The sequence below is a fragment of the Hylobates moloch genome, unplaced genomic scaffold (genome assembly GCF_009828535.3).
Source record: "Hylobates moloch isolate HMO894 unplaced genomic scaffold, HMol_V3 SCAFFOLD_2, whole genome shotgun sequence".
In the NCBI taxonomy this organism is placed as follows: domain Eukaryota; kingdom Metazoa; phylum Chordata; class Mammalia; order Primates; family Hylobatidae; genus Hylobates; species Hylobates moloch.
In genome coordinates this window covers 120954856-120980055 of record NW_026652277.1, presented here as the reverse complement: position 1 = coordinate 120980055, position 25200 = coordinate 120954856, and positions in this window count along the sequence as shown.

The following is a 25200-nucleotide window of genomic DNA, read 5'->3' as shown; positions in this document are numbered from 1 at the left end:
ATATCAGAATAATTGTTATTTGGCTCAGGTTTACATAGAAAGTATTAAACTTGTTTTTTTTTTCATTCACATAGCAGATATGTTTCACTTACAAAAAATATCTATTTTATGCCCAAGATCTTCACCTAGCATCTGCAATATTTTCTGGGGACCTTTGTACATGAATCCATAAATTCCAATTATGGATTTTTAAATCATGGATTTACCATAAGCAGTTCTAATAAATTCTAATATGTAATATTCTAGTTCTTAGAATATTATATAGACAAAAATTATCTTCCTAAAAAATATGATCAACCTATTTATAGATGGAGTAGTTGTCAATATGTTTATAGGAAGGCTATTCCTGCTTGCCTGCCTTTTCCTCCACCCCACCCCCAGGAACTTCTAGGATAAGTATGAAGAGACAGCTCACAGGCTAGCTATTTTAACATATTCTATCCTCTTCTGTGATCTCAGTCATTATTATCTTGCTAGATGTTACTCAGGTATCTTTTTTATAATTTACATTTTCTACAATATCTCATACAAAAAAATAAGCCAACAAATATTTTCAATGAACACGCTAATTTGAAATTTCCAAAGAATATGAATTTCCTCTACAAATCATGTTAATTGTGACCATATTCCTTGATATACTTCTCAATATTCTTCTACCAATTTGATATTTCTTCAGCAAGAAAGATCATTCTTTTTGATATTGTTCTACCAACTGATTTTTCTTTATCATTCAGAATTATTTGAAAAATTTAATAGGTGTTAACGAACTTTGGTATGAATAATTTTAAGAATTATTTTGTTATGAATTAAGAATTATTTTCCATGAATTTTATATCAACTGGAATCTTAACTCAGTCTCCCAAAATATTTTCTCACCTTGGGAATCATCATTTGTATAAATATTCTTTTTATGTAATTTTATCTAAAAGCTTACAGGTTTTGTTACACCTTATAGCAATATCAGAGGTATCAAGTTAGTAATTGACATGCCATACATCAGTTAAACTCATGGTACCATCCTCCCTTTCATCATAGCAGAAAAAGATGCTTTTCCACATAATAAACTTTCCTGGTATCTTGTGTGCTTAATAGAAGTTATTATTTAGTAAGTTTAGATTTCTATCTGGATGGTGAATATAACAACACTCCAGAAACTATAGTACAGATTTTTATATTTTTAAGACCATATAACTACATTAGGAAGTTGTTCCTTTATCTCTTCAATCCCAATCAGGCGCCCTTTAGTTCATGGTACTCAAGCCATTTGAGAACAGTGGGAAAAAAAAATACAGCGTTCAGTTACACATTCCCATGGTGTAGGCTTCTCATGGATTTTTCACAGCTAATTTTTTTTTGGCTTGATTCTCTAGCATCCTGGATCATAGCCCTTTAATGGCATAGACTCCCTAGTGATCAGCTATCCAACAGTCTTATAGTCTGTTGTTAAATTTGTTATTGATGGGGATGGTTATTGATGGGGATGGTACTACATTTCAGTCATTATTCAGTGGTCTATTTAATTGCATCTTTGATGTATCTTCATATCTACTTCCAGCTACACTACTCTAATGAAATTGAGTTTCATCAAGTATTCCTGTTTGGGTGAGCAATGATGATTTTGTTACTAAGCAATAAATTGGCTCACTTCCAGATGCGCATAGAAGTACCATGGCACTGGCTATTGAAAAAAATTAAAAATTATTGCAAGTTGACTAGCAAGGAGACAAGAGGAAATACTGAAGTCTGTCTTCTTGAGCTGGAGCTGGATTGGTTTTATAAGCATAGATTAATCAGCCATGATGTGAGTGGATATCACAATGAAATAATGCCAGGAGGCATGATCTGACTGGATCCTACCATGGAGAGATGCCAGGGCTCAATCTGAATTGAATCCTGAATCCTGCCATGCAGTGTTCAGTTCTTAATTCAGTCCCTGCACCAAGGTCCCAGTGCTTAGGTTCTGCCCTTGAATGCTTGCTGCGTTTATCAAACATATCGTTTAAAATCAATGTAACTGCTCCACATTTGTTTTGATTAATGGTACTATGGTATATCTTTTTGCGTCTCTTCATTTTAATCTAACTTTAACTAATTCTTGCATATAACATATAATTGGGTCTTTTTTTCTCATATGTTAAGATGATACCTTTGTTCTAGGTGGTATATTCAGACCACATTTAAAGCTGCTAGTAATAGAGTTGGTTTAATATGTACCATGTTGGCAACTGTTTTCTGCCTGTAAATTTGTTTTTTTCTTGCTTTCCCTTTTCTAACTTTGATAGTGTTAATTGAACATTTATATAATTAAATTTTATTTATCCCCTTAGCATATTAATTAGACTTCAAAAAATTTAGCAATTGACCTAGAGTTACAACATACATGTTTAACCAATCAAATTCCACCTTCAAATTACACCATAATTTAAAATGGACTATTTCCAGTTTTTCTTTATTGTCCCATAGGATATTGTTGTTATTTATTTCATGAATTCATAACCTATCGTCACCCAATACTTTGTTATAATTTCTGTAAACAATGGTTTTTAGGTTGGTTAGGATCACAAAAATAAAATATTTTATTTTTCATTCATTTATTATTTTTCTGATCTTTCTATTTCTATGAAGATCAAATTTATGACATATTATTTTTCTACTACTTAAATAGATTTTAACATTTCTTGCATGGCAGCTCTGAGTGCTAGGGTTCCTTCAGTTTTTGCCTGAGAAAATCTATATTTATCCTTAACTTTTGAAGGATATTTTTACTGTATGTAGAATTCTAGATTAGTGGGGTTTTGTTTTTCAACACTTTAAATATTTCACTCTAGTCTCTTCTTGCTTATGTGGTTTCTGACGAAAAGTCTGATGTTGTTTTTTTACTGCCCTCTCTGTAGGTCATCCTTTCTCTTCCTTTGGCTTTTTTCGATGTTTTCTCTTTGTTTTATGTTTTCTGTAGTTTGATTACAACATGATTAACTTAGTGTATTTTTCTATTAATGTTACTTGATGTGTTCACTGAGCTTGCTGAATCTGTGGTTTGATGCCTGTCATTAAACTGAGAAATTCATTATGGTGTCTTCAAACGTTTACTTCAAATATTTCTTCTCCCTCCCTCCCTCCTCCCTTCTTCCCTTCCTCATCTTCCCTCCCTCCATCCCTCCCTCCCTCCTTTCTTTCTCTCTCTCTTTCTTTCTTTTCTTTCTTTCTTTTCTCTCTTTCTTTCTTTTTCTTTTTTCTCTCTTTTTTCTTTCTTTCTTTTCTTTCTCTCTTTCTTTTTCTTTCTTTCCTTTCTGCCTTTCTCTTTCTTTCCTTTCTGTCTTTCCTTCCTTCCTCCCTCCCTCCCTCTTTCTTTCTTTCTCTTTCTTTCTTTCTCCCTCCCTCGCTTCTTTCTTTCTTTCTTTCTTTCTTTCTTTCTTTCTTTCTTTCTTTCTTTCTTTTTCTTTCTTGTCTTTCTTCCTTTCATTCCTTCTTTCCTTTTTTCCTTTCTGATATAGCAAGTATGTATATTATACACCTATGAATTGGTCCCACAGTTTTTGAATGTTTGATTCCACTTTTTAAATTATATTTTATTCTTTACTTTTTAATTTGGGAAGAGTACATTGATTTATTTTAGCTTCTATAGACCTTTAAACTCACAGTTTCATTTCTTTGCTGTGCTCTGCCTACTGATTAGCCTAAGACAGTTGTTATTTATATTGCAATGTTTTCTATTATTTACTTTTGATTCTTAGCGTTTCCTTCTCTATTCTTGAAACATGTCTAATTTTTTCTATTATAATTATTAACATTTTAACCATAGTTACTTTAAATGTATTATCTGATAATCCAAAATATGAGTCTTATCTGAATCTGGTTGTAATTCTCATGGGATTCTTGAGGTGATGCTTTTCCAGCTTGAAACCTCTGTGGACAGTGATGCCTTTGCCCTAGCTTTGCTCAGGTCCACTAGGCTCATTCCATCCACTCAGCCTAGCTGGCTGCACTCAGCTCGCACTACCAGCCTAAATCCCATCCCTGACAAAGGTGACCCAGGTGCAAAGCGTTGAGGGATGTGGGAACAAGCATGGGGTCCAGTCACTGCACACAGCTAGGCACCCTGGCTGCAGTGGGGTGGGCAGCTCCAGGTGCTGGCACAGGCACCAACTCCTTGCTGGCTGCTCCTGGAATAGGAGTACCACAAGCAGCTTCCATAGCTGGCAGCAGGGAACTTGGTGGCACCCAGAAGCTTGGAAACACCAGGAACTGCATAGCCCCAAAGAGAGTGTCAAGTCCTGGCTCAGGGAGCTCTAGGTCTGGGCTCTTCAAAGGGCTACAGCCCTTCTCTCTTTTTCTCCTCTCTCCTTCTTGTCACCCACACATGGCAAGCATGAGGCACATTTCAGCCCTGTTTGTGTTACATCACTTTTATCCCTGTCATTTGGTAGGTCCTGAGTTCTTGCCCTGTGCCCAGGAAGAAAGTGGTATGTGGACAAGTGGAGGGTAAGCAAGGTCAAGTGAAGCTTTAATTGAGTGATAGAACAGCTCAGAGGAGACCCACAGTGGGTAGCTCCTCTCCGCAGCCAGGATGTCCTGATGAGTGTTCAGCTTTCAGCAGAAAGGAGACCCTGGGGTTGGTAGCTCCTCTCCACAGCTGATTTACCTGTCATCTGGTCAAGTTTGGCTGAGTCTGGGGCACTTACGGGCTTCAGAGGGGAAGAAGTGCGTGCTGCTTGGTCCACAGGTGGCCATAGGCAGGCTGGAAAAAGCACCACAAGTACCTATTCCAGTCCGGGGGACTGGCAGCCCAGCCCCCAGGCTTCAGGCCCTCCCCAGCTTGAAGGTGGGTCCCCACCAAGGACCCACCCTCTTCTGTTCAGAAGCCTGTCTGCCTCCTGCTGCTGTCCATGGTGCCCAGGATGTTTATGCCAAGGGGCGTCTGCACACCAGTATAAACCTGCCCTCAGCACTCCCTCTGCCTCCCTTCTATCCTTGTCTGTGCCCAAAGTCTGGAGAGGGCTGAAGTGCAAGGAGGCTGGTGTGTCAACACTGCCCTGAGTGTATGCACACCTGTTTGGGCTGCAACAGCACCCCGGCTGCTCAGCCCCAACCTTGGTACAAGATCAGGTTAGGTGCTGGGAGCAGTTTGCAGCCAGGCAGCAGGAGCAGGAACCTCCAATCCTGTGGGGGTAGTGGGGATCTTCTGGGTCCCCAAGAGTGCAGAGATGGCCATTCCACAGCCATGACTTGGGCAACTGCAGCTGCACCCAGGAGGGTGGGGCTCCTGCCTGCTCCCAGACCCCAAGAGCACAGGGATGCCTGACTTCACAGCTGCAACTTTGGCTGCTGCAGTTGCATGCAGGAGGGTGAGGCTCCTGCCTTCTCCCAGCTCCCATCAGCTCTGTGGAGCATGCAGCCCAGCCGTGATTCCCCTACTGCAGCTGGCATGTTGGCAGCAGTGTTTCCAGGAGGGCCTCTACTGCCATCGTAATATTTCCTTTGTCTCTTAAGACTCTGCTTTTTCTTTTAGCATTAATTATGGCTTGTTTGGTGAAAGCCAGATACCATGTATTATTCAATAGAAATTGATGTAAACAGGCCTTTAGTTTGAGATTGTATGCTAATCTAACTGAACCTTAGACAGAGTTGAATCCTTGCTGTAGCTGCAGGTACCACAGGATTCAAATCCCCTCTTAGCCCTTATTTTGTCTCCACTTTTGTCTTTAGGTTTCTCTTAGAATTTCTCCTTACATAGAGTCTGTGTCTTGATGTTCTTTCTGGTATAATCCAATATTATTTAACTGGAGCCCTATTGGTTAGGAATTAAATTGTTGGGGAGTGGAAGCATTCTATATTCTTATTATTAAATCTCTATCAGGGTTCCTAGGCTGTGTCTATAGACCTTCATAAGTGTTTGTTAGCTTTCTTTTCCTGACTCTTAAATGAGAAAAGAAGGCTGTGGGGGCTAGAATGAGATAAATGTCTCTTCACAAGGTGAGATAAAGGCCTGCTGGCTGGGCATGGTGGATCATGCCTATAATCTTAGCACTTTGGGAGGCTGAGGCGGGCAGATCACCTGAAGTCAGGAGTTTGAGACCAGCCTGGCCAACATGGTGAAACCCCATATCTACTAAAAATACAAAAAATTAGACAGATGTGTTGTTGGGTGCCTGTAATCTCAGCTACTAGGGAGGCTGAGGCAGGAGAATTGCTTGAACCCGGGAGGTGGAGGTTGCAGTGAGCCAAGATCGCAAAAGTGTACTCCAGCCTGGACAACAGAGTAAGACTCCATCTCAGAAACAAAACAAACAAAACAAAACAAAACAAAAACCTGCTAAACTCTTTTCCCTTGGAAAATAGGCCTGTGTTATGAAGAAGGATCTGATTATATTTCAGAATGTTTACTCTTCCCTTTTCTCTACCAGCACCATGAGGAGATCTCTTTAAATTCTTCATTATGAGAACTTGGTGGAGTTTCTAGAAGTAAAACCTACTAAAGTGTATGGGCCTCCTTAAGACTGATGTTCTTAGTAATTCTTCGCTCTCAAAACTGTCCACACGCAGATTAGTATGGCACATCATCAAAATTACCATTTAAGTTTTTCTACCAATTGATGGCTCCACCAGGTTCTGCTTAAAGTAACCATAACTTGGCTGTGACTTCTGGATTTGACTGTGTTTCCAGACTTTAGGGTGACATTTCTGTCCTGTGACCAGGAAATTAGTTGATTTCAATTCACTTAGCTTTTTCTTTATGTAAGTAAAAGAATCACTGTATCTAATATCTTTATATGTGAAAGCTAAAAGAAGTCCTCATATCTAGTTTTTTTTGTACACATTCACTTAACCACCCAATCTATACTTTGCCAGCAGTTTCAAGTCACCTGTGTTTGAGTAATCCATTTTTATTATTCTGTGAGACAACTTTTATCTTTCTCTTTACTTTCCAATTTGGGAAATGCCTATTGGCATCAGTGAAATCTGAACTTTGGAAGAAATATAAGCAGATGGGATTGACAGAAAATTTTCTGTTTCAAAACTTTAAACATATTATTGGAGGTTACTTATTTTATAAGGTAAGAAAATCTTATAGTAGATTAAGAGCCCAAGTTAAGACCTTCTTATAACCTCTTAAGGCTACTGGTAGATGTTCTATGTAATCCAATTGCCAGCTATATGGCAAGTCTTATACTTGGAAATTTTAGCCATAGCCACTTTCAAGCCATCCTCACCTTTTGACATTGAATATAGTTTCTTATTTTACTATCAGTTTCTTTAAGTACAAGGGGAATGTGCCATCCGTCAGCCTATTGTGCATGGCATAAGCACCTATATATTTATATAAAATATATATACATATATATAGTATATTTTATAAATCCTGATAACTAATTCTAGGAATTGTATTTAGACTTTTGCCTTAGCATTTTCATTTTCTTTTGAGACTGCAACTGTTTTGCTAGTTTTTCTTGGTTATTTAGTGGACTCATTTATTCTTACTCTGAATCCCCATAGAGATTGTCTATGTAGAAAATATTAGTTGGGTAGGTATGGTGGTTCATGCCTGAAATCCCAGCACTTTGAGAGGGTGAGCTGGGAGAATTACTTGAGGCCAGGAGTTCTGAGACCAGCCTGGACAACATAGGAAGACCTCATCTCAAGAAAAAAACTTAAAAATGAGCCAGCCACGGTGGCATTCACCTGTAGTCCCAGCTACTCAGGAGGCTGAGGCCAGAGAATCACTTGAGCATGGAAGTCCAAAGTTGCAGTGAGGTATGATTGTGCCATTGCACACAGCCTGGGTAACAGAGCAAGACCTAGTCTCTAAAAAAAAGAAAAAATGAGGCCTCTATAAATAGACTTCTAGAAATGGTTAAGTGTATTTACCTAGGAAAAACATAAAATAAAACAACTCTGCCAAAACAAAAGAAAAGTAAACCCTGTATTCTAGTTGGTAAATTTGTTTTTCTTAGACGTACCAATTATTAATACCAAAACCACTTTACATGTAAACTGGGTTAAACAAATATTTGAAAAAAATTTAGATACTAGATCCAGGATTTTGCTGTTAGAGAAAGAAGTTACAAATAAGCAAAAAAAGTTGTCTCATATTAACTCTGTTGTTCATAGAGTCAAAAATATCAATACGAAAAATAAATTAAAAGCTTATTTATTTTATGTTATAAACATAATAGTATATATTATATAAAATAAAATTAAGTTTATTTTAACATGTATATCCAGATCAATTACTACAGAATAAGTATAAATATATTGGTATATAAGGTCAGATCTTGGTTTCCAAGTACCATTTTCTATTAAAAGAAACAAGACGTCTTTGGAGAGATGGCTGATTTTAGTACTGGGGAAGAGATTATATAAGACAATTCTGGAGCATCTTATAGTCCCTTCCCCAAAAAAACAGACATCAAAAACACACCGGAGTAAACCTGAACTTGAAAGCCTTTCTAATGATGAAAACTGACACAATTTGAGCCACATAATCAACAATATTACTAATGGATTTTAACACAAAGAATAAAATAAATATCCATGAGCATATACAGATAGAAATAAATGGAAAAATAAATGAGAGAGCCTAATGTAATTTCATGAAATTTCCAAATAACATTATAGATACCTCTTGTTCCAGGATGCTTCTCCTCCCCTTGAAGGTGTGCTTGATTTTGTGACTTGCTTTCAAAGAATAGGTAGGCTCTGAAAAACTTTATATTTAAAAGGAGATATTAAATATTTTAAACTTTGCGTGCCAGAGATCTCTGTGACAAATACCCAACTCTGTTATTGTAAAAATGTTTCAAAGCAGCTTAAAGCATAAATTAATAGATATGGCAATGTTTCAGTAAAAACTTCATTTACAAAAATGAATGGTAGGCCAGATTTTGTGTGTGGGTTGCAGTTTTTCACCCTTTTGAATCAAGCATGGAAAAAGGAAAAAATAGTAACTTCACTGTGGATAAACCTGTCAAACAGTACTTCAACCAAGTGATGAAGATTAACATGAACAGTGACAAGGCATGTAAATATTTTGTGCCTCTTGATCAGATGAAATGAGGTATTCTTCCCCAAAACCCATAACTCCTGTCTAATTATGAGAAAACATCAGACAAATCCAAATGGAAGCACACTTTACAAAAACCTGCTTTTAATCATTCAGAACTCTCAAGGTCATGGATAACAAAGAAAGACCCAAAGATACCTCTTAAATCTCATATTGAAATAGCTCTTTATATTTCAGTGTGAATGTATTTATATCTAATTATGAGGATTAGAATTTATAGTGGAACGTTATTGAACAGAGAGTTGAATTTATCCCCTAAGCTAAAACCATGGGGTCTTAAAAAGATTAAAACTGAAAAAGGTAGAGCAGGATGTACTTTCCCAACACTTGGGCTAGGAGAGATTCCCACATAGCCTCAGGTTAGTATGCAAAACTTTTTGTGATTACTTTTTGGTCACTCTTCATGTCCCAAAGTTGATACTTGAAGATTTCATGGTGATGGATAAAGTCATAGGAAATGTATGATTCAAAAATTGACTGTAAACCATCATCTTGGTTGTATCCTCATTACCTGGCTGCATAATTGAAAAAAAAAATTAGGTGCAAATGGGAGGCTCTGCCTTTTCCATCTTCATATGGAATGTCAACTGTCTGCTTTTTGTCCAATTTTAAATGGACATGCTGAAGGGAGACTTCAAAATATCCCATATTTACCTATAATAAACATTAAGCTATGTAGGATGAAACAAGAGATCATTGCTCTTTTTGGAAGTGGTTAATACAAGAGCAATAATTTCCATTGACTCCCTATTTAATATTTATATTAGACTGGTGTTCTAGCCAGATCATTCATAGAGACTAACAATATGAATAACTATTTATAGAGACTAATCACAAACTTTCAGAGATTAAACAAAATGGTTCTCCAGAGTCCCTCAGCCATGTCTGATACAATAAAGACTACAGAGGAACTGAGGAAGGCCAAAGATGATTAGTAGAACACAGTACACTGACTAATGCTTTATTCTCAATTTTTACCTTAGAATCCAGTAAGGCAAAATTTACATTTTTCTAGAAATGATATTTAATATTTAAGGATTTCCTATAGGCATAGTGACTTTGCCTGCATACTATCTTAGTCTAGTTCAGTGAAACTTGGACTTGGACTTGCTAAATTTTAAAAGCAAGGTAATGTACTACATTACCTTGTTATGCTTATCTGATAATTCCCTAGAGGATGAACTGAGCTATTTAGGAATTTAGTAGTCACTCATATGACCACTAAAGAGTGGATCCACATTCAATTAAATTTAAAGTACAACCCCATCCATGATACGTTTTGGAACAACATGGGTAGAAGTAATTGGAAACATCCCTTGAACTGTGAGGAATACATTATTTTTTACAGTGCCACTAAAGAGGAAACCCAGGGGCTGGTGGGACCATTTGTGTTTGGACAAAATCACGTTGCCCATTTGGAAATACTGCTGGTCTCTATTCACAAACTCACCAGAAAGAAATGTGAATTTGAGTGGGACTTTGAACAGAAACAGGCATTAAATTCTTCACAAAGGTTTACAGCTCAGGCTTTCCCACTGAGATCTTATGACCTGACTGCTCAGATGATTTTAAAAGTGACTGCAACAAGAAAGCACATCAGGAGCATGTGGTGGAAACTGAATAATGCAACTCAGCAGAGACCACTGGGATTTTAGATTCAAAAGCTGCCTGATATGATCATTCATTATAGTCTTTTGGAAGATAATTGCTAGCTTTTCACTGGACATTTTTAGAAATGCCCCCAACACAGAAGTGTACAAAATAATCCTGAAACAGGTAATACCTGGTGTGTTTTGGGAAATGTAATAGAAATATGAAAACACAGAAGGAGCTGCTCAGCAGAACTCATTGATAAAATGGGTATGTTATACTCAAGACAATGAAACATAAAGAAGATCAGGGTGAATTTACCACATACATGAACAGATTGCCTGAGGGCCATGACTTCATCCCTCTGGGGATCTCCCCACTCATTGTTCCATTTCTAAATTCTGTAATCATCTCATAGCCAAGACAAAACATGCTGCTCGATTCTCCAATGGGAGTCCCCAAATGGAGGTTTACTTGCTTTTTTTGAAATTGACTTTGCTGTATCCAGCAGATCATAAATCTCTGGTAGAAGAAAGTTAAGTCAAATGTGCACAATGAGCAGAGGAGTGAATTATTTATTTAGGGATGGAGGAGGTATTACATTTGTATTCTCCGAATAGTTTGGATATTTGTATAATCTTGCCCCTGAGCCAACAATATTGTGGAAAGGTGGAATAGTCAGGCAAATGGGCCCAGGATAACCTGACAGTAAAATATTCATGTGGGGTAATGTTGTTACAGAATTTAGAGGAAGGTGAATTGCCCTGAAATCATAAAGGTAGACCTTGGAGATGGACTGCTGAGAATGTGCTGGAATTCTGAAAATATTTCATCTAGGCTTTGCTCTCCAAATGGTAGAAGCAACCAGAAATAATATAATTAAAGTTTTGAAACTGTAAATTATCTAGCATCTTGGCCTACTTTAATATACTCTATCTGATTATGTACTTCACTGCATAATTTTATTCTATTTACCACTTTACCATTTTACTGCCACTAATGTACAAAAAATCAACACAGAAACATGATATGATATGGACATACCACATTCTTTATCAGCCTAAGAACAAAAGTTAGATTAAAATTAGAATGGATAATTAAAATGCCTGCTGCTTAAACAGATGGTGAAAAAACTTTGGAAAAGCTGGGTAAGTTGATAAAAAACTATAATATCTCACACTAAATGAGACAGGAGATGCAGTGTATTGGGAGCTTCAGTGAAAAGTTTTTTGCAATGGGACAGTTGAAATAAAGTATGAGGAATGATGCAGTACATAGCTTCGTGTATTACCCATCTAATAATTTTTTCTTTTATCTTTCCTGATTTAATTTCATTGAAATCATGGTTATATTGCCTGTATTAGTAGAGAGAACTATCAACATACAATTTGCAGTGTGTATTTATTCCTAAAGGAATTTCATTATGGCCATAAAGTCACTCCATCTAATCATAGTAGGGTTAACTAATTCCAGCCCCTTTACCAAATGGAAGAGAGTTCTGTATCTCTTTTTACCTCCTAAATCCTACTACACTTTCCTAGGGACTGATGTTATTGCATATACTAATGTACTAACAGTACAACCTAGCCAAGCCAAACCAACAGCAAAAGAAAAAAACATCAGGAATGGGAGTGAGGAAGAGGAATTAAACAGGTAATAAAAGGAAAATGGAAGAAATTATGAAAATAATGAAAGGGCTCACAGATGGGTTATCACCTCAGGGAAGGAGGCAATGATGTTATTCCCAAAAGTATGTGTCACAGCAAAAAAATAATACTCGTATTTATCACTTTCAGATCTGATGCTAACAGATGGCTAATGATGGAGGAGCAACTTCATTTATTTTATATACAGAAAGGAAGCTGGTTGGTATCTGTGCATTAAAAATCCACCAGGATAATCTGAAAGAAAGATGGGATTCAACATCCTCTGATTACTGAACTGACCAAGAGTTGACTCAAGCTACCATGTGACTCATGAGTTATAAAATTTTATACTATTTTAATTTTTTTCAGGTATCCTAAGAGAACTGCCACCATTGAATTGCATGGGTAGGGGGCTGATTTGCAGCTGAGCAATTTTTTCACTGTGGCTGTAAATTATGGTAACACCTGCCAAGACAAATACCTGGATATAATGGGAAAAAGAATGCTGCTATACTTGCCCAATATTTCAGAGCTTGATTTGCTTCTTCAAATATATAGGCTGCGAATGTGGAGAAATGCTTATAAGAAAAGTTTTTACACAGCTTGCATGATCCCAAAGGAGTGATACAGAGGCCACATAACACTAATGATTATCTTTTGAAGCTCGCCAGGGTCACCTCATGGCACAATCAGACTGAGCTGTACTTAAGGCTAGAATATCCCTGATTGACTGTTACATGGCATACACAAAATTTTGTGTGCACATGGCATACTCAAACTGTCTTGAAACCAAGGATATATAATGTCAACAGTACACGGCTGGTCTCATTATCCTAAAATTTTAAAGCGAGTCTCAGGTGACCATGTCCAGAAAAAATTACATTTCTGGAGACTAGTCATTATAATTAAAGATACCTTATTAATCAAATAGGGACACTCCATAGCAGGGAGGTAATTTTTTTATTATGCAAACAAATATTTATCACATACTAACTATGTACTTGGCATTGCAGAAGACGTTGGGGTGGCAAAGCCATTGTTACAGAAGCTGTGAGGTCCCTCCCACATCCTCAGGCCAACCACCAAGCTCGTGACATTCATTGGATCTTTCCAGGATATTGGCTACTGTTGGAAGGCAGCTTGAGACGATAATAAAGAAATTTAAAAGGATTGGATGTGTCACCAAATTGATAGAACAAATGGCTGATAACAATGCCTGAAGGGAGCTGCCCCCTCACCGAGGAGGAACTATTGGATACTTTGATCGCTTTGGAATTTAATGTGGTAACAGAGTTGATCTGAAGCTAAAATGAGAATGTACTTTGTCTCAGAGAATGCCTGGATCTGCCTGGACTCTCAACCAAGACAAGTGCAGTGAGATTTATGATGTAGTTTTAAAGTCTGAAACTTCCCTGTCGACCTTCAATGTTAGCTTCTCTGCTGATGACTTACAATGGGCTAGTAGTTTTGGCAACCCTGTCTTAACCACTTAAAAGCCACTGAGATCTTTTACTGGCTGTTGACCCAAAGTCAAGATTTCTCCCACAGTTTTTGGTGGTTCAAGCCAGAGGTAACACCTTAGTGCAGTATATGTGCACAAAGGTTGAACCTGAAGGGACTTTGTGCTATGGGATATCTCTTAAATCTCACTTCAGACACTTGCCTGCACTCTCTCTGTCTGCACTATATCCTTCACCTTTAAATGAAAACTTTATGTGAGTGTACTCTGTGAAGTCTGATGAGACTTTGCAAATATCTGCACTGAGAAAAACAATACAAATGTCCCTATGGATCAATGCTAGAAGTCTAAACTACCAGAGCACATTTATGGGGAGATGTCACTGGACGATGGCCACATTCTTGTTCTCTAATCGCATTGGCACAATGGATAAAATTGAACATAGTTTTTCTTCTTATTGAAGAGCCTGTCCTTGCGAGGGAGCCTGTCCTTGTGGGGGAAAAAGAGTGTTTTATAATGATACTCGGAAGCTGATGTCACTGAAAACCTGTGCCATGATGCCTATGGTACAATTACATCAATTATATGGCTTGGCTCTGTGTCTCTACCCAAATCCCAGTGTTAGAAGAGCCTGGTGAGAGGTGATTGAATCATGGGAATGTACTTTCCCCTTGCTCTTCTTGTGATAATGAATGAGTTCTCACGAGATCTGGCTGTTGTGAAAGTGTGTAGCACTTCCCCCCACCACCGTGCCACCCACGTGACGATATGCTTGCTTCCCCTTCACCTTCCACCATGATTGTAACTTTCCTGAGGCCTCCCCAGAAGCAGAAGCTTGTACACCTCACAGAGCCGTGAGCCAATTGAACCTCTTTTCTTTATAAACTATCCAGTCTCAGGTAGTTCTCTATAGCAATGAGAGCATGGACAAATACATTGTATAAACCAATTAAAATAGAAAATTTACTGAATAATACTCTCTAGCCCCACCCCTATCACTGACGATGGGTAGTACATAGAATAAGGTTATTTCTTTGGGGAAGGAATGGGAAAAGATACTGTAATTTATCTGATTTATGATATGTTAAACGTTTCTTATATCAATGTGGCTATATGGTGTAACAAGGGGCTATAGATTTATTAATAGAACAAAGTGGAAGTGAATGCATGTAGCTAGTTATCTTCCAGGTTAGAAAAGATTTCATGTGGTTAATATGAAGCCTTCAGTTGATTTGATAGCTATGGAAAATAGTATCCAGTGGAAAAAATAAAATTGGTCTTAGAACAACTAAGAACATAATTACATCTCTTCATCAATACATGTATAAATTTTCAAGAAGCTGTCAATAATGGAAGAAAAGAATAATTCAGTGGTTAAGAGAGCATCAAAGAATCTGTGAAGAAGGAATATGGTTGCAACTAACATGTCATATAGAGGAAATTATCACTTTCTATTGGATGGCTCAAATCCAAGACATAATTAGGGATTTAGTACCTTATTGTTTAATATAAAATATCATGTAAAACAAATTATCCAAAATAGTCAAGAAATATGTGGCAAGGAGATATTAATTAAAGTCAAGTGGGTGGTAAGGACCTGACTCACCCTTTCATTGAAAAGAGATGCCTGAAGGAATGAATAACCTGGACAAAGTACCCTTGCTAACACATAAAAAAATCCTAAAAAGATTACTTTCGTAACATATTAATTATACTTAGTAGCATAAAATTTTAGGAGTCCCTATCTATAAAACATACATAGTGTGGTATATCTAGTGTGTCATAAATGCTTATTAAAAACAAAAAGTAAAAACCAACCTATATGTTATGAATATATGTGGCAGGGCTAACAAGATGATGAAACGTCATCATTAAAACCGTGTAATTAGTGGAATCTCAAATGGAGTCAAACTAAATGGCTTTATTTGTGTCATTGTTTTTCAATGGGTTGCTTAAATCTCTCCTGTTAATCTGAAATAAAAAGGAATCCAAGTACACAAGAAAAACAAATTTTGGAAACTGAATCTGGCAGTATTTTGATCCTTTAGGACAAGAAGTTTTCATCGATTTCTGAGATTTGCCTTATTATTTGAATCATTCCTGAAGATTGGTGTCACATAAGGTCAGTAATTTCCATTGAGTTTGCTTTGACAATTAAACCATTTGAATTAACACAAAATTGATGTTATGAAACGGATATCTTAAAATTCCACTCAAGAATAAAAATATAAATATATACTATTCTATTAAAGGCCTAAATTTATTAATAGAATTAAGTGAAAAATTAATTAGTAAGAAAATGAATTAGTACCTTAAAATATACCCACCAGTGTATACACAATTACACAAAAAATAAGCAGTCTCTCTTATGGAAAATAAGACATGTTCAGCAATAAGCACAATTATAATGTAAAGCAACTTATGAAGCAATTTCAATTAAGGTAAAATTAAAACCCTTTAAAATATTAACAAACCCATTGAATCAACATTAAAATGCACACACAAACATTTAGACACATCACACATCATCATGCATCATTGGCTGAATACATTCTAATGGTGAAGTGAAAGTTGGTTTTACATCAGAAAATATATTAATGCAAGGTAGCATGTAAATAAGGTAAAGGAGATATAATATGATCTCATCAATAAATGTGTCAAAGATCTTAAATGTCTTTAAAAAATTCAACATAAGTTTTATGAAAATAACTCTCAGAAAATTAGGGATTGAAATGTATCTACAAAAATATAACAAACAAAAAAAGTATATAAAAGAAATGAAGGGAAAAATCCAACCAACTAATTATCATTAAAGGATTAAAAGTTTAACTACAAGAATAGGAATTAATCAAAGATATCCACAACTGCCACTTTGCTTTATATTATAGAGGTAGCCAGAACTAGTACAATAAGCTAAGAAAAAAATAAAAGTTAGTAAGGACAGGATATAAAGAAGCAAGATTGTTACGATTTATGGATGATGGAATTATATATGTTGGAAACTAAATAGAACCTACAGAATAACTATTACCATTTCCAAAAAGAGAACACTTTAGCAAGTTTTCTGGGCATACAATCTTCATGCAATAGTTAAATCTGTCAGAACTTAGAAAACAGAATTTAAAAAAAGTTAAATGTATCAAAATATCAACTATCTTTGAAAAATCTAGAAGAATGCTTTATTCTTGATTGACATAAACCTGAAGATGTTTTGGGTTAAAACAATTATGTAACATATATAACTTAATTTCTATAAATATGTATTAATTAATGTATATATAATTTGATTTATATAAAATATAGAAATATATACAGTATTACATAGTGATAGTAATATAATTTAAAATTTTCTGGACACGGTGGCTCATGTTTTTAATTCCAACACTTTGGGAGGCTGAAGTGAAAGGATTCCTTGAGGCCAAGTCTTCAAGACCAGCCTGTGCAACATGATGAAACGCTATCTCTCCAAACGTATAATAAAAAAAAAATCCAGCCATGGTGGCATGTGCCAGTAGCCCCAGTTGCTTGAGACACTGAGACAGGAGGATCACTTGAGCCCAGAATTTCAAGACTGCAGGGAGATGTGAGCATGCCACTGCACTCTAACCTGGGTGAAAGATCAACACCCTGTGCCAAAAGACGAAATAAAAATAGGTAAAAATAAAATAAAAATAAACAAATAAGATTAAATTACATTTTGGAGAAAAACATTATGATGATACTTAAGGAATTTGAGACTCAAACTTTGCCGCCCAGTAATTTCACTTTTGATTCTGTCCTAGAGGACCATTGAACATATGAAGAAGCTCAAATATGAACATAATTGAGCTTGCTGTGTGAACACTAATTATAAAAATAAAACATGCTAATAAAACCTATTTTCCAGCAATATAAAGACTTACTAAATCACCTATAAAAGGGAACACTATACAGAAGTTACAGTGAATATTGTAGATATGCATGTATACATAAAGTTCTAAAATTTATAATAAATATATTATTTTATAACAATAATTACAGAACATAATGTTAAATTTTATGCAAATTTATATATTTAATAGTTACAATCATTTAATATTTAAAGACCTATAAAATAATAGTATATTTTTGTATGGATTAAACATATCATATATGAGAATATTATAAATATCCATAGAATGGATATACATCAACTTCAGCAAACTTAAAATCATGGCAGAAAGTGAAGGGGAAAGAAGAAACATCTTACATGGTGGCGAGAGAGAGAGAGACAGAGCGAGAGGAACCAACACGCACTTTTAAACTATCAGAGCTCATGAGAACTGACTCATTATTACTAGAGCAGCAAGGGAGAATTCTGCCCCCATGATCCAATAACTTCCCATTAGGCTCTTCCTCTGGCACGTGGGGATTACAATTCAAGATGAGATTTGTGTGGGGACACAGAGCCAAACCATAATTCTGTCCCTGGCCCCTCCCAAATCTTATGTCCTTTTCACATCTCAAACAAAATCATGCCTTCCCAACAACCCCCCAAAGTCTTAACTCATTCCATTTATTCAATGCCTGTACTCTCATTGTATCTTGGAAGAAACTAACTTGGTTTTGATTTTACAGGCTCATAAGGGAAAAGGACTTGCCTTGTCTCAGATGAGACTTTGGACTTGTACTTTTGAGTTAATGCTGAAATCTCGGCAGAGGTTGCCAAACTCCTGTCTTCTGTGTGCCCACAGGCCCAACACCACATAGAAGCTACCAAAACCTGGGGCTTGCACCCAGTGAAGCAATGGCCAGAACTGTACCTTGGCCCCTTTTAGCTATGGCTGGTGCTGGAGTGTCTGGGACAAAGGGCACCATGTCCCAAGGCTGCACAGAGCAGCGCGGCCCTGGGCCTGGCCCATGAAACCATTTTTTTTTCCTTAGGCCTCAGCTACTGTGACGGGAGGGGCTGCCACAAAGATCTCTGAAATGCCCTAGGGACATTTTCTTCATTGTCTTGGCTCCTCATCACTTATGCAACCTTCTGCAGCTGGCTTTAATTTATCCCTAGAAAATGGGTTTTTATTTTCAACTACATATTTTCCAAACTTTAATGCTCTGCTTCCCTTGTAAACATAAGTTTCAATTTCAGAGCATCTCTTTGTGAACACACATGACTGTACACTTTTGCAAATAACCAGGTTACCTCTTGAATGCTTTGCTGCTTAACAATGTTTTCCACCAGATACACTAAATTTTCTCTCCCAAGTTCAAAGTCCCACAGATATCTAGGATGGGGGAAAAATGCAACAGTGTCTTGCTAAAGCATAACAAAAGTGACCTTTACTCCAGTTACCAATAAGTTCCTCATCTGCATCTGTGACTACTTCAGCCCAGACTTCATTTTCCATACATCACTATCAGCATTTTGGTCACAACCATTCAAGTCTCTAGGAAGTTCCTAACTTTCCCACATCTTTCTGTCTTCTTCTGAGCCCTCCAAACTGTTCCAACCTATGCCCATTACTCAGTTCCAAAGTTGCTTCCACATTTTCAGATACCTTTATAGCAGTGCCCCACTCTCTCGGTACCAATTTACTGTATTAGTCCATTTTCACATGCTGTAAGGAACTACCTGAGATTGATTAATTTATAAAGAAGAGAGGTTTAGTTGACTCAAAGTTCCACATGGTTGGGGAGGCCTCAGGGAATTTATAATCATGCCAGAAGTTGAAGGGGAAGCAAGACACATCTTACGGGGTGGCAGGAGAGAGAGAGGGAGAGAAATGCAACACACTTTTAAACCATCAGGTCTAATAAAAAGTAACTCATTATCACAAGAAGAGCAAGGGGAAAATTCACTCCCATGATCCAATTACATCCCACAAAGCACCTCCCTTGACATAGTAATTATAATTCGAGATGAGATTTAGGTGGGGACACAGAGCCAAACCATATAAACTAGGATCTCAGATTTTGTATTTCTAATGACTCCCAAGTGATGCCCATCTGGTTGTCCTTAGGGCCTGAGTATCAAGGTCTTATTCAAAGTGATCTCTCTCTGAAGTTAACCAAATATAGTCTTCTGAGAAATAACACACTAAAGCTTTTCTGAGAATAGCACACCAAAGCTTTACATGATTTATTTAATAAAAACTTTTATAAACGACCTTTTGAATCCAATAGACGAAAACACCTGACATCATTCTCCTCGTGATTGCTGATGTGAAGAGTTTCATATACAGAGGTCCTGACCTCATCCAATTTCAAAACCAATCGATCAGTTTATAAAGGGATGGCAGCTTGAATAAAAGGAAGGCACATTCCTTGTTATAATACCCCATATTCATAGCATTCATTTTCCTAGTCCCCCTTAGTGATGATATCCATGGTTATTTACTGTGGAAAGGAGAATCTTCAACTTTTTACAGACTACTAGATCTCTATTTATGTGACACTTAATCTCTACACATCCAGAAGCATCATAGGCCAGTATGCAGAATGGCATTGAGGAATGTAGATGATTAATGTATTTTTGTTTGAATTGACTTCACAGTCAGTCCACTGAGGCCCAGAACTCATCAAATAGTTATTTCCCTTGTTCCTGAGTCTAAGATTGGGATTGCTATCTTCAGCAACTGGAACAATTCCCCCAATACCTTTCTAACCTATAAAGTAAAAACTGTCATAGTAAGAAGATCCAACTGAAAGGTATTTTACCTTCATTTTTCTTGTCCAATGGTGCATCAAAAGCAGGAATGAATCTCTGGAGAAATGGCATAAAATAGAATCACTATCAAAGATTTGAAATCAAGTTCAAAAGCTTAATGACATAGTGTTATTATAAATTTACATAAATGGCAAATTTAATTGTTATTTTAGAGGTGATATGCTTACTAGAACAAATTAACACAAACTTGGCATTTACATATGCAGCTTTTATATTATGAAAGCACTTTATGCTGATTTCAAAAAGAAACATAATCAGGTAGCTTTCACTAAGAACAGTGGTGTGTGTGACTTTACAATTCTTTCTCACAAATAGGTTTTTTTTGCTTCAAAAAACAAAACTTCTGCCTTTTTGCTTCAAACTAAATAAGCTATTTTCTTACGACAGAGCAAAAAATAAAAATAGAAAAATAAACCCAGAAAGAAAGAGGTAGCAAAGACTCTAGATGTCTTGTTAAGATCCATGTAAAACTGATGGTGGTAGATACATTTCACCAAAATGACAAACCTGTGTCACACTAGTGAGGCATCCAGGAGTCCAAATATCTAGGAACAAAATAAGGCTCGCAAACTCCAGGAAAATTTGCCCCACATTTTAGCACCTTACAATTAGGAATGAGAAATAGCACTGGGTGAGCCACACAGCTAGTCTTCTTTCTACCAATATACATAACTTCACGGATGTTTTCTATAACTAATACACACACAGACACACACACACAAATTAAAAGTCTGAAACATGGTATATAAAAGACTGTAAGTAAAATAGAGATACTATAGAGAATTACATCACCATGATGTGAACACTCACTCAGTATTGGCATTGAAGGGCTATAGAGAAAAAAACCCCCCAGGAGCCAACACTTTAGTCAGTGAATCTATGTATCAAATGCGCTCTGAAAGAGAAATAGATTGAGGTCAGCACCTCCACTTTTTGTTTATCAGCTCCAATATTCTGGGTAGATGGGGAAGGATTATTAAGAAGCAAAAATGGATGATTTTTGAATAAGGGAATCTTTTGAGGAAGAATCTCTCTAATCAAAATCCAGAGAATATTGTTTGTTATGTGAAAGGCCCAAAAGCCTTCTATGGCAGAAGTTCTTTGTAATTACCAGAAGGCCACAATGACTAATTCTGTAGCTGTTGAGCATCTGTCTTCCAAGAGTGACCAATGACTGTTCTTGCACTCATGATCCAAGCTGCCATTGTGTCAAGAATGCAGATTATACATGAGTTTGACAATATAAAGTTCCTCAAATAAATCCAACCTGGTGCCATTGCTACTGAGTGCTCCATTTGCCTGTGAAAGCATCTTAGTCTAAACTTCCAATAACTCACCAGTAAGAAATTAGCAGTTATCTGTTGGTAATTTACTTATAGTGACTCTATTTTAGGGAGGAATCTTTCTGTTGCAGCTTACAATTATATATGCAGAAATAGAATTTATTAGCTCATGATATTGAAAATTTCATAAGTAGACCTCTTTTCAAGTGTTTCTGATTTTTCATGCTTATGCAATGTTACCAGATATCTATACATGTTTAATCTCATAGCTCTTTGTTGATTTTATTCTCAGGCATCTCTTCAAGTAGAGCTAAAAACGGTCATTTGGCAGCTGACACAGTACTTCAAATTGAAGATTGCTGAGAAGGTATGTGATTCTTCCAACTATGGAATTAATTTCTATGGCTGAATTTCCTTGCTGCGTCACTTTCCCTTGAGTAAATCTCTATCCAGGGAAGTGTAATTCCTGGCTGGGCAAGCCTGGAAGGATTCACCATTGTGACAATGATGTGAGTTAACAGATCGGTAAGCCTGGCAAAAATCACTGCGGTGGGAGAGGAGCAGTTTCTAAAATAAAAATTACAAGCCAAAAATAAAATTAGAAACAAATACTAGATATAAAAGGAGTAGACCGGGCGCGGTGGCTCACGCTTGTAATCCCAGCACTTTGGGAGGCCGAGGCGGGTGGATCACGAGGTCAGGAGATCGAGACCACGGTGAAACCCCGTCTCTACTAAAAATACAAAAAAAAAAATTAGCCAGGCGTGGTGGCGGGCGCCTGTAGTCCCAGCTACTCAGAGAGGCTGAGGCAGGAGAATGGCGTGAACCCGGGAGGCGGAGCTTGCAGTGAGCCGAGATTGCGCCACTGCACTCCAGCCTGGGCAACAGAGCGAGACTCCATCTCAAAAAAAAAAAAAAAAAGGGAGTAATGATTTATTCACATTGGGGCAGAAACTCAGTCTTTATTTAGATTTTCACTCTCAACTTGCTTTTTCTCTGAAATAACTTCAAGCTTACTGTATGTCTTAGGTATGCTCTCATATTTTATATAATATTCCTTTTGAGCTAGAAGCCCAGTTAAATGAAAATAATTAAAAATAAGAAGTCAATGAAGAATTCATGATATTATCAATGACTCTATCTTTCAAAGTAGTTGGTATTATAGAACAGCAATTATGTGTTTAGATATGGTCTCTTCTGCAGTTAGGATGCAGCCCTGGATGATGTAGTCGAGGAGTTGAATCAGTGATCAATGTATGCTTATAATTTCCCTACCAGTCAGAGTGTGAAAGCCTGGAAAACTAGGGTTGTAGTTGTGGTTGGTGCTAATAATGATTGCACCTAACGACCACTAAATATTTTGTTTCCTTTCTGTTTATTCGTTTCTGCAAAATCTAACCTTCTGCCTGCTTTGTAAATGAAGTTTTATTAGAACATAACCAGTTTGGTGGAATCTAGGAATGGCATTCTGGGCCTCTCTCTAAAAGCATGAGCAAAAAAGTTACTTAGTTTTCTGTAGTAACTAACTATCAAGGGGAATTGAGGTTACAGGTACACACTGGAGACCAGAAAACGTACTAATGGAAATCCAGAAATAAACAATTCATAAGTTTTAATTACACACCATTATGGATAGTGTGGTGAAATCTGTAGCCTGGTGAGAGAGTGAGAGAGTGAGACTCCATCTGTAGCTGTTCCCTTCCATGGAGTCTCACTCTCTCACTCTCTCACCAGGCTGGAGTGCAGTGGCATGATCTCGGCTCACTGCAAACTCCGCCTCCCAGGTTTGAGCCATTCTCCTGCCTCAGCTTCCCAAGTAGCTGGGACTACAGGCACGTGACACCATGCCCAGCTAATTTTTTTTGTATTTTTAGTAGAGATGGGGTTTCACCATGTTAGCCAGGATGGTCTTGATTTCCTGACCTCGTGATCCACCCGCCTTGGCCTCCCAATGTGCTGGGATTACAGGTGTGAGCCACCACGCCCAGCCGCAACCCTTATTTTACTTGTTAATTGCCCCAGAGCACAAGAATAGTGATGCTGGCAATTCCAATATGCCAAAGAGAAGCTGTAAAGTGCTTCCTTAAACTGAAAAGGTGAAAGTTTATCATAAGTATGTATGTATAGAAAACAAAAAAGCATACCATATACAGAGTTTGGCAGTAGCTTTAATTTCAGGTATCCACTAACGGTCTTGGAATGTATCCCCCATGAATCCAGTGGGACTACGGTACTTGAATCAAAGTAGGCACTCAATGAACATCCATTGAAGAACTAATTAAACAACGGTGATGATTCTCTTTTCATCTGTACTACTTAAATCTTCAATGAACCCCAACTTTCTCAAGCCATTCTCACTAGATCTGAAATGTGTTTCAGTGAAGTGATTTAGTATTCTGTATTATAAGACAAGATCCATTGTCTCTATTAATATGTATATAGACTAACAATTACCTCTCTATCAGCATAGTCTCAGATGATTCTATGTTACTAATCAATTACTTTTGGTTTGAAAGACTACAGCTTTTCCTATCTGCTGTCATCTATCTGCCAATGTATGTTGTCCTTTCTTTAGTGGGCTTTTGCTTAAAAACACTGGCATCTTCTAATTTCCACAGTCTTAAATTTCTCTGGCTGAGAATCTCTTTGTAGTAGAATTTAGTGCCTAGATGAAACAGTAGGTTGGACTGTTTACTCTCTGTAATCTCTTCTTCCATCTGATAATCGGGGTGAGCTTCATTTCTCTTTAGGTCTGGATTATTATAATTTAGATAAAGTTGGATGGAAAGGAAACAACTCTCTTGCAATCTCAGCTGTCCTTAAGAAGTGCCTTAAGGAAGATATGAATGTGGAGAAGCAAATGTTGGATATTTTGCTAAACTTGTTTCCTGGGGTAGAAGTTCTCAAAATGTAGTTTGGAGACCTCTGGGATTCCCTGAGATTTTACAGAGGGTTTGCAAGGTCAGAAGTCTTTTTATCATAATAAAGATATTATTTAGCTTTTTTTACTTTAATTCTCTCACGACTGTACAGTTGAGTTTTCTGGAGACTACATGATATATTAATTCACAAAAGATTAGATACAGAAACAAATAGAAGATTCCAGATGTCTTCTATTAAGCCAGACATCATAGAAATCTGCAAAAATGGAAAACAATGTCAACTTTTTTTTCTGGAAAATATTGCCACTTTTTATTAAATATTTTAATCAATATTATTTTGATTGACAATTCATTGTGGTATATATTTAATGAGGTATAATGTGATTTGTGTGACACATGTATCAAATATGGAATAATAAATCAAGCTAATAATCATGTACAACAGGTCAAATACCATTTTTGCAGTGAGACATTTGAAATTTGCTCTCTTAATTATTTTAAAATATATAATACTTTATTACTGGCTATAGTCACTATGCTGTGCAAGTGATTAAGATCTAAAAACTATTTTTCTTGTCTCTCTTAAACTTT